The 10,384-nt window shown below is 41.5% G+C and overlaps 1 protein-coding gene across 1 annotated transcript in view; it reads left to right on the top strand.

The window, feature by feature from the left end:
- pak1 (p21 protein (Cdc42/Rac)-activated kinase 1) overlaps positions 1 to 10,384 on the top strand; it is a 63,015-nt gene continuing 52,631 nt past the window's right edge. Inside the window, exon 1 of the mRNA XM_051397626.1 lies at positions 1 to 148. The gene's annotated coding sequence lies outside the window, so the exon portion shown is untranslated. The remainder of the gene's footprint in view (positions 149 to 10,384) is intronic.

Here is a 10,384-nt window from a genome sequence, read left to right on the forward strand (position 1 = left end):
TTTACTGTTAAAAAACCCACCAGCAGGGCGACACAGCGGAGCGGAGCCGAGAGGAGAGCAGAGTTTGCCGAATACATGAGACGGTGTGTCCCGGCGTCGGAAATTATCACCCACCATTCTGGGATTTACATTTGCAACCAGACAAGTGGTGAGTTAGACTTTCGACTTTATTTCTAAGGCTCAAATTTAGCCCCTCATCTCCATTCTCAGTGAGGCATGCATGGTGCGTTGTGAATTAGGGGCTCATTTGCCTGTGAATAGGAAGGGGTTAATGGTTACTGTAGGCTGGGATCTCACTATTATTCCCTTATTCTTTATCTGCATCCATGTATTAACGCTACGGGACCCCGCAGGCCCTTCTACCCGCACACAGCCGACTTGAAGTCAGCCACGACGAGCTTATTACAGCCGGAGGTGGATGGTGTGATCATTTTTTTATTACACCGGTTTCCTCCCAGTTTACCAGCTGGCTGTGATAACAGGGGAGTTTTTTTTTTTTTTTGTGGCGGACTGATAACACGACAGGGCGAGTATCAAATGAATGAATGAATGAATGAATGAATGAATAAAATCCTGCCAGTTTCCACTTTCCCATCCATGAAATCTACCTCAAAGGATACCTCTGACATGATTCATCAGAAAGTCCATGCGGTTCCCAGAGCCTGTTTGCTGTAGTCCAAGAATAGACAGACACGGCTCTCCTCTCACTGGAACAACCAAATATCTGACATTATTCTCTCTTTTTAAGTTTTATTCCTGAGCCCTTATCTGCTGTATTAAGTATACAAGTAATCAAGGTTTTCAGCCAGTCAGAGCGGCTATTGGAAGCAGAAATCCACCTCAATGATCTGCGTAATAGCCCTTTAATGTCACTATAAGGTGTCTGCAGTGACTTTACAGTGACCCCACTGTGCTTTCCTGCAGATATCTTGGATTGCTGTAAACTGTTGTAGTTTTCTGTGATACCTGCATGGTGTCTGAGATGCACTGGGGCTCCAGTTTCCACATGGCTCAGCAGAAATCAGTGCACTTCTCTTGGTCCTGGAGAGTTCAGTGGTATTTACGCAGCAGTAGATCTGGGATTTTCTCTTTGTCTTTGGTGGGTCAGACTGCGTGTGTATCTGCTGCTTCTTCTTGATCACAAACAGGCAAACAAGGTTCGCTCTAACTCTTGATTTGGCATTTTTATCAGCATTAGGAGTTAGTTCCCTTGTCATTACTGCATAATGACATAAAGTACAGACTTTCTCTGGCTGAGTTGGGCTGACGTTGCCCTTTGCTCCCTGTTATAAAAAGTTTGACCAGTTTCCTGGATAATGAAAAGCTGTAAGTATGTGAAGCTCAGGGGCGGACCCAGAGGAATAATTATGAGGTGGTCAGAGGATGGCGTGGAGACTTTAAGGGCTGGTAGAAATATATGCAGATCTAATCACACATATATCAATATTTGCTTAGAAAACCCCCCAAAAGAAGATATATGAACTAAAAAACATTACATCATAGTGGCATACAAATAGAAATATCTAAAGTGGCATTACAAATGAATAAATTATAGTCTGTTTTCATTGAACTTAAGCTCATCACTTGTGGCTCAGAAATGTGGCCGTAACAGATAATTCAATTCTCTTGTAGTAATCTAAAATAATATCAATTAATGTGTTAAATTTGACTCCAAACTGGGGTGGCTAGGCATTTTTTACCCCTGTAGATCTGCCCCTGGTGAAGCTGATTAAAATGTTGGTGATTTATAAATGCGACAGAATTAAACACACAAGCTGTCAGCACTGGATTCTTTCTTTCTCCCTCATGTGCTTGATGTTGTTTTACCACCTGTATGAGGGGAGCTGACCTCAGCTGCAACTATACAAACACAACTGTCTGTAAACTGAACACTTTTATTTGAACTATTAGCCAATGAATATATATTAATTTATCATTATTATAAATGGTTTGTTCATTGTTATCTGAATATCTTAGAATTGGTTACACAAAATTTGAAGAAGTCACTTGATGGACCCTTTTCACCATCTTTTTTTGCATTTTATTGGTCAAACGATTAATCTAGAAAATAATCAGATCATTTTAATTGATGATGGAAATAATTATTAGTTACAAACCTTTAAATTTGCTATGACTGCATACGTAAATCATATCAATATAATATAATATATATATAGAGAGAGATGTCTTTTATCCCTCTTATTGATTCTATTTGTTTGTTATTTCTGCCTGCTTTCTTGGTTTATTTAGTTTTTAGTATAACTTTTATTAAATTCTATCAATATACCTGTAAAATTGATTGTATTGTATTTTATTGTCATTTTTATCATTGTATTCTATTTTAAAATCTATCTTATTTAATTTTTCCTCCATTCTGTCTTATTTTTGTATTGTCAGTCGTTTGTGAAGCTTTTCAGCCCTAAAATGGGTTTGCAGTGTGGATCCACTGGTGGGTGTGGTATGGGTGAAGATGTTTCAGAAGCAGCAGCATTAAAACAAGTGCAGTGAATCAAACTGTGACTTGAGTTTGATTGTATCTGAAGCTGCTTCCTGGCTGTCCCACCAACCACAGGGTGCATTCATTCATTAATATGAATTAAAATGTGTGAACCTACAGCATGAGTCTTCGTAGCTTGCTAGTCTGAATTAAAGAGGTTAAAGCACGGGGAAATAAACCCTCAAGTGAGCCAGTGACAGTGAAGGACAGTGCCGAGTGCTGATCACAGCTGATCAGATACATGAATTCATTTATTGACACACTCCTTGTTAATCAAACACCAGTTATAACTGAACACGAATACCTGATTGAGCCAGAAGTGTTTCCGTCTTCAAATGGACTTCCTGGTTTGGCTGAGTGGCAGAGCCCATGGATTGGGTTTAAGGGCAGTGGCGGCACAGTGGTTGCCATGGAGACCTGGGCGTGGCTAAAGGAGTGTTTTATGACCCCATGTGAAGCAGGAGGCCACCCAGTTGTCGCTTTGACACCTCGACAGCATGACGAAGAGAGAGGAAGGCTGGGAGGAGTTAATGACCCATTTGGCTCCTGTGGCTTTGGGCTTGGCTACTTCAGGAGAAAGAGGACAGTGTGTGTGTGTGTGTGTGTGTGTGTGTGTGTGTTTTTTTAACCAGTCTTTGGGCTCTGTCTCACCTGTCATTGAAGTTATTTTTAACCCTGAGACAGTTTGTTTGGGCTCTGAGTGAATTAGACCTGCTGACCTACAATGTGAGCTACTTACTGCCAGGGGCAAGCTCGCACAGAAAGACACAATGCTCTCGATGTCCAATGTTGTTTCAGTCATTTATTTTATTTTCAGTCCCATAAATCTGAAAATGACGAGGGAATGAGTTCTATATATTGCAGTATTTACTCCAGATTTTAGTGGTTTTATGAAAACTCACGGTGTCAAGAAAAACAAATGCTAAATCACGTTTATTTGCCTCAAACCTGCAGTAACTCATTTTGTGGCCACTTGGGGGAACATTGATGTAGAGTGTTATCACCAGATAGTGCTAACCTGCTAGAAAACCTGCTGCTTCTTCACTCACCCAGCGTAGTCAGAGCAATATCATCATTCACTCGTTCACTCAGTCGTTTCTGTCCACCTGGTGAATGCAAGTTTCAAGGGTTGCTGAGAAGAGTCTTAGTCGACGCACTTTTCATTAGAAGGATAGACGCAGAAAACAACGTTGAACTCCGTTCAGGAGCTGCGCCTTGTCACCGAGATGAAAGTGTTTTTTCTCCTTCTGGTGCACTGCTGCATATGCTAACTGTACTAGCTGTTGCCACTAGCCCTATTAGCTGTCTGTACCCGGACTGGGAGCTCGAAGGACAGGGGAAGTTTAAACACTACTGGCCGAGGGGTGGGTGCACCCAGCGGGGAATACCAATTCTTTATTGTGAGGATTGGTTTCTTTGTCATATTTGATCACACAAAACAAGCAATTTGATGTCATCACCTCGGGGTGCAGGGCAAAAGATGTGTGGATTAATGTAAAATAATCAATTAATTATTCATTCATGAAAATGATCATTATGTGAATCATTATGACTTATGTTTATACACGCAGTTTTTATGTTTACAGCTGCTCAAAGCTTTGACCACAAAGTGTTAGTTGCTCGTAAACTAACCAAACCAAAAGGTGTTTTATTAATGAGCTTCAGAGGTGCTGGTTGGCAGATTTTGTTACCTTTGGATAGAGCCAGGCTAGTTATTTCCCCCTGTTTCAAATCTTTGTGCTAAGCAAAGCTAACTGGTTGCAGTAGCTTCATATTCATACCGTACAGACGGGAGAGTGGTATCAGTCTTTTTATTTAACCCTCTGCAAAAGAGCATTTCCTACAAACTATTCCTTTAACTAGCGGACTGGTGGAGTCAGCAGTGTTGGTTGTATTTTACGGTCTGTTGTGGTGAAGAGGGAGCCGAGTGGGAGCACTTCAGGAAACCCCAGGAGATGGACGATGAGACTTCACTAGAACATCTTATTTCAAATTATTAAAAGATTTATGGAACATAATTAGCTGCAGTTATCGAGGGCATCTATTCACTTTCTGCAATCAATAAAGAACTACACTTCTCATTAAGATGGATATTTTTCTTTGCAGTGTTGACACTCACACACAGTACCAACAGAAATAGTAATATTGGCTGTTGAGCAGGCAGAAGTCTGCCAGCAGCTGAATAATGGATCGTCTGTCTGCCTGCAAGGCTGCTGGAGCTGCTGAGCACGGCGTCTAGACGAACCCCGACAGCACAAAACTGCATGCACTCTCCTCCTCTCTCCACCAAACAGGCTGAATCCAGATGAAAGCTGGGATCCTGGTTGATTTTTCCCCCCCTGCTTTAAGTATTTTATCCACTTCATTGAAGTGAAGGCAGATGAAAGAACGGTTGATGGTGCATCTCTAAGCCGTTAATAGTGTGGTTCAGGATCAGATAGGTAGTCCTAATACTGTTGGTGTAATTATGATCAAACTTGCAGAGAGGAGTGAAATATTCCTCTTGACGAGCTCTGCGTCAGTTCAGTTTCAGTTAGGAGTCAGAGTACTGTTTGATTAGAGGACAGGAGAGGAAGGAGCTTTTACAGGTGGATAACATCAGCGTAATTTAATCTGTTTTCTGTTGGCACTGATCTGGCTGAGTGTATTTGCTGCAGTCAGAAGCTTTTACTGCTGGTTGTTCAAACAGTCACAGTCTTCCCGTAGAAATAAACCCTGTATGGTATGTTCCTACCTTGTGTTACTCGCAGGATCATTTGTATTTACTTTTCTCCCAGCATTATTATCATTTTAAGTATAATTTAGTTTTGTAAATAGTAAGTAGTTTTTTTACCAGGTATTTTGTTTTCATAGTGCAAATATGATTGATTTGATGTAACTAATTTTGGAGTTAAATGAACTAATCTGGTTTTACAGTGAATGTGGAGAGTGATGGGCTGTCACGCAGCAGTGCCCAGGGAGCAGTTAGGGGCCTTGCTCAAGGGTACCTCAGTGCTCAGGAGGTGAACTAGCACCTCTCCAGGTACCAGTCCACACTCCATACTATGGTCTATGCTGGACTTGAACCAGCGACCCTCCAGTTTTACAGATTTCAGTTTTTTGTCTGAAATACCAACAACAGACAAACACATAGAGAACCTGAACACGAACATATCAGTGAGGATTGCCGATAATAAAAAACAAATCCCAGCTTCTTCAGAGCTGACATCGTGTGTGTGTGTGTGTGTGTGTGTGTGTGTGTGTGTGTGTGTGTGTGTGTGTGTGTGTGTGTGTGTGTGCGTGTGTGTGTGCGTGCGTGTGTGTGTGTGTGCGTGTGTGTGTGTGTGTGTGTACCCAGTGACCATATGGTGAAGGAACCACCCACTCATTGGGACCAGCCACACCTTCCAGTAACTCTCTCTCACACACACACACACACACACACACACACACACACACACACACACACACACACACACACACACACTTCTTTACTTTTAATCTACCCTTTCCCAGTATCACATGCACACAACATCCACAAGCAGCTAAAAGTGTGTGTGCGAGATAATGAATCAAAAATTAGAGAGTGTAAGTAGGTCGAGTATACAGAGGAAGGTTTTGTGTCACCGACCTCAGTCCTGCAGTCTCCAATTGTGTGTGTGTGTGTGTGTGTGTGTGTGTGTGTGTGTCTGAATATTTCAGTGTTGAAGTATTGCATTCACACCCTGTAGCCTTGCATCCATAGAGAGATAGAGTGTGTGTGTGTGTGTGTGTGTGTGTGTGTGTGTGTGTGTGTGTGTGTGTGTGTGTGTGTGTGCATTACATCATACATGATTACATACTGTTTCTGTTGGATAGTGTATGTCTTCTGGGAGATGAACACATGAGTGGTGTGTGTTCTCAGCACATGACTGAGGTGACCCCGTCTCATGTGTGTGTTTGGTAAACACACACACACACACACACACACACACACACACACACACACACACACACACACAGACTAGGTGAATGGGTTCATACACAGTGCTTACTGTATGTGTGTGTGATAATCATTTCATGTAAATACATGACTCTCGTCATGAAGCGTTAGTAGAAGCATAGCTTCTCCCTTGTGATTTGAAGTGAGGGAGTTGCAATCTGTAACCACACCGATAGATGCCACTAAATGCTACACACTGGACCTTTAACTAGCTGTAACGTTTAGTTAATTAATCGATAAGCTGACAGATAACGCATATGCAGCTGTTTTGATAATGTTTTCCTGCTGTAAGTTCATTTTATAGTTTAGGAGCTACTTGGATATACCACATGGGCTCTGAGTGATATTTTCTGACATTTAATGGACCAATTATCAGCAGATTAATCAATAATAGAAAGGCTCAAGCCACATAATAGTGACTGATTGTAGATCTGGGTCAGGGTTTGCAGTGACAACATAAAGATTTCTCTCAGTGTTGTTTCTCAGCTGGAAGGAGGGGAGCTCCAGCAGTGTAATGACCTAACAGATACTTTCAAATGCCAACATCATGATGTCATTAAAGATAACGCGCAGCCACTAGTGACTGGCAAAACACTTCCAGACATTCAGCGGCTGAAACTCTCTCTCCTTAAGTCAGTCTCCTCTTCTCTCTTTCCTTTTGCCATCCTCCTTCGCTTGTCCTCTTCCTCTCCATCTTTCCTTACTATCCTTTCTTTCTTCATCCTCCTCCCTGCTCTTCTCTTTACTCCTCACTCTCCTCCTTTGTATGCCCATCCTTGTTGTCTTCTTTTCTTGTTCAGTCCTTCACCTGCTCATCCCCTATTCACTTCTCTCCTCCTGTCTATCTGATGTAACCAGTGGAACTATAACACTGCTATCTATAAATACCCACTCATTTCTCTCACTGTCAAACAGGAAGTCTCTCTTTTGCTCTCATCCACTTCCTTCCATCTATTACTTATATTCTTACCGAGGGATTCTCTCACTCTCGGCCTCTGGCTGGATTGGGCTGCAACGTCTTACTGTGAATATATCGTGTGTGTGTGTGAAGGTAATCTGAATCCAGCATGGGAATGGCGGACTCCACCACAAACTGCTTGTTGCGTCAAATTCATTGCTTAGAAAATGTTGACCATAAATAGCTGCCGTATCTATCTCCATTAACATCACATCTTTCTTTTTTTGTTAGTTTATATTTTCTGTAACTTTTTTTCTACTTTCTTTTTCCAGAGTTTCTCTATGCCTCCTTCCTGATTTTTTTCCCCTTAGCTTTATCGCTGCTAGGCCAATATCCATCATACTCTCTCTCTCTCTCTCTCTCTCTCTCTCTCTCTCTCTCTCTCTCTCTCTCTCTACCCATCTTGTCCCTTCCCCAGGGGGATATTTCATGCTGTGTTCTCACCTCCGTTTTAACAGAAAGACAAGAACAACACCCGGCTCCCTCACCAACACGCTCTCCAAATTTTAAATATGGCCAGTCGGGCGTGTCAGCTTGCCCTCTACATGCACTCTCTCTCTCTCTCTCTCTCTCTCTCTCTCTCTCTCTCTCTCTCTCTCTCTCTCTCATATATTTAATATGATTGGTTACATTTAAGATTGCACAGTATGGTAAATGCTACACACTGGACCGTTAACTAGCTGAGGATTGAGATGGTGAAATCCTCATATTGCTATCACTTTGACAGATATTGCATTAGGATTCCTGATCTGTGTATGATTTATTGATTTTTGCATGAAATTGAAATGAAATTTTCACTGAAAAAACTTCAAAATCACAATGATGTGAAATTTATTGGGGTCTGTAACAAACAAAAATTTTTTCTTACGTGTGGAGAATAAGATTTCTTCTTTGCATCTCTTCAGAACTACAGTACGTCAAATAATATTAAAGAAAAATATTTTACCCTTATCCAGAAATTGCAGGTTCTGCGATTTGCATATTGCACTTGGCCATATTGCAGTTTTAATAATATTTTGATCCATTAAAGGGAAAAAGCAGCAATCAGTGTCAGGCTTTATGACATTTTAACCATTAAAAGCATTAAATATGCCATGTTATTGATACAAAGAGCTAGGTTTTGGTATATTTTCAGCTAAAAAGGATTAGTTGATCAAGAGAAGATGAAAATAATATTTTAAGTCATTTTTTAAAACAAGAGTGCCAAATCTTATTGACCAGACAGTTAATTGTGAAATTATTGATAATGAAAACAGTCATCAGTTGCAGCCCTAATTCACACTGACAACCTGTATATTAATCTAAATTATAGATTACTGATTCTATTAGACCTCCGGGTATTCAGTTTTAGATTTTTATTGTAAGAATCCAACAAATTTCCACATGTGCGTCTCCGCCAGCTGCTTGTCAGCATTCATCAGATATCGGCATGCTCGGCAGGAATAATCAGGCTTTCAGCCATGAAACACAATTACTCTCACATTTGTCTGCCAAGTACATTACACGCACAAGTAGTCTGACTTGTTGTATGTGTGTGTTTCACCTCACAGATAAGACTGACAGCCTGGTGGGGGGGGCAAAGCTGGTTTAGAGAGCAACACGTTGGATTGTTGATACTTCAGCCTTGACTTGAACAGACAAAGCTAATTTGGAGCTAAACCTGCTCAGTCTGTTCTAATAATGACGGTGTTAGCAATGATAGCAATGAATGTATGGTAACTATTTCATAGTTAATAATAAACCAGTTAATCTATACCTTCATCTGTATCTCTTCAACCAACTAAATGATCTGTATCTATAGCTGTATTCAGAATGGGCGGGGCCTAAACAGAAAGTGGGCAGGACTAGCCTGAAGTTGTTCATTTAAGTTGGATATGGGTTAATCAGAAGTTGTTATATTTATCAGAACTATTTAGAAGTATAAAAGTTGTTATATTTAAGTATAAATATTGCCCTTTTGTCAAACCTTTAACAATGAACCACAGACATTTGTGTTAAAATACATACTTGTTAATGTTACCCATTCATTTGTCTAAACTACCGGTATCTCCTGTCTTTACCTGGATACAGCAGCTCTGACTGCAGTGAGTTAAATCAGTCCGTCAGATATATAAGCTGTCCGTCTGTGTGAGAGACCTGCAGCTCACCTGTACCTGTAGCTTAATGAATGGATGTGTGATTAGCAAAGGCTAACGCTGAGCCAACTGTCACTGTGTGTGTGTGTGTGTGTGTGTGTGTGTGTGTGTGTGTGTGTAAGCAACACAGGTGAAAGAGCAACACACAAACAGCTGGCAGCATGTCGCATTATCCCGTGGTAATGAGCATTTACCAACACCTTAATAATCCATAATCTGGAGCTACGTGTGCATAACCTTCTGACTGTTGGCATCACTGTGTGTGTGTGTGTGTGTGTGTGTGTGTGTGTGTGTGTGTGTGTGTGTGTGTGTGTTCGCGTGCGTGTGTGTGTTTTCTCACAGTCAGGTGTGAATGTGTGGACAGCTGCAGGGTTGACTCTCACCTCCTGCCCTCCTTCTGTATGTCCTCCCTCCTCTCTCTCTCTCTCTCTCTCTCTCTCTCTCTCTCTCTCTCTCTCTCTCTCTCTCTCTCAAACCTTCATCTGTTCAGCCTCGTCTGAGCCCCCAGTGACACCGACACGCTGCGTACTCTAACGGCTTCCTCCTCTCTTATAAGACGACGGCAGACTGTTGGTTTGTTTGTTTCTGTGATGGCATGCGGACCCCATCTGCTAAGAAAGGCAGAAAAAAGACAGAGAGAAGTCCTGTGAATATATTTGAACATTTTTGTGAATGGGATACCCTCCTCACTAACACACAACAGGATGACATTTCTTTCCGCCCCTTTTGTTCCCACATTCACTCCGTTACAGTTCATCCCAGAGGTGTTGGATGGGGTTGAGGTCTGTGCAGGCCAGTCAAAGATCTTCCTCATCAAACTGGGAAAACCTTAG

The sequence above is a fragment of the Dicentrarchus labrax genome, unplaced genomic scaffold (assembly GCF_905237075.1).
Source record: "Dicentrarchus labrax unplaced genomic scaffold, dlabrax2021, whole genome shotgun sequence".
Taxonomy (NCBI): Eukaryota; Metazoa; Chordata; class Actinopteri; family Moronidae; genus Dicentrarchus; species Dicentrarchus labrax.